The sequence below is a fragment of the Halyomorpha halys genome, unplaced genomic scaffold (assembly GCF_000696795.3).
Source record: "Halyomorpha halys isolate HHAL.00 unplaced genomic scaffold, Hhal_1.1 Scaffold532.1, whole genome shotgun sequence".
In the NCBI taxonomy this organism is placed as follows: Eukaryota; Metazoa; Arthropoda; class Insecta; order Hemiptera; family Pentatomidae; genus Halyomorpha; species Halyomorpha halys.
In genome coordinates, this window is record NW_027104827.1 from 7,784 (window position 1) to 8,702 (window position 919).

Sequence of the window (919 nt, forward strand, 5' to 3'; positions counted from 1 at the left end):
AAGCAAGAGTTTTTACATCGTCATGTATGGCCTTTTACTTCCTTTTTTACAGTATAATTTCTATAGGAAGATTTAATTTCTTTATGCAAGTTAAGTAAAGAAGTTGAGTAAATTTGTAATAGCAAATACCAGTTCTACCTTTATCATAATTTTTACCGTTAACATTAATTTTTATTAATTAAGTTACATTAACTACTCAGAACCTACTGTGGTGGTCTGAGAAATTTGGTCTGTTATAGGACTGGCTATAACTTCTTCGAGTAATTTCATCAAGAATTATACCAAAAATATGGATCAAAGGTGAAAAAAGTTTTTCTAAGTTGATATAAATATTTGGTTTGCAATGAAAATAGGTACTAATTATTTTACATTTAATATTACTGCTTAAGTGAAATAATTCTTAATTTCTAATCATTTATAAAAGTATGAATAATGATATTTAGAAGATAGACTAACAAGTATGAAACTTCTGATTCATCATATGATATGATAGTATATCATGTCTCATTTTTATGTCAAGATGTTTTTTCAATATGTGGTTAGAAGATCAGTGAACAGATATGGCATAATTGTTTTAAATGGAAAATATTCTTTTTATTAGATAACTGATGACTAAATAAAACTGCAGTACAATCTAATTTTTTCTTCAAGGTTCAAGATTCTGATTTATACAGTAGCTCTAAGATAGGATTCTTATCTTTAGATAGGATTATTTTTTTTTAAATTAAATAATTTCATTCTGTAATAAGTGATAACTTTTAAGTTTAAATCTGTAATAAGTAATATGTTTATAAAAATATTTTATTACTCTATTTGACTATACTATTTTTGGTCCAGTTAAAAGTACTTTACCTTGGTAATAAGGTAATTGAACTTACTACTTTTTTTTAAGTTGACATAAATATTTGGTTTGCAATGA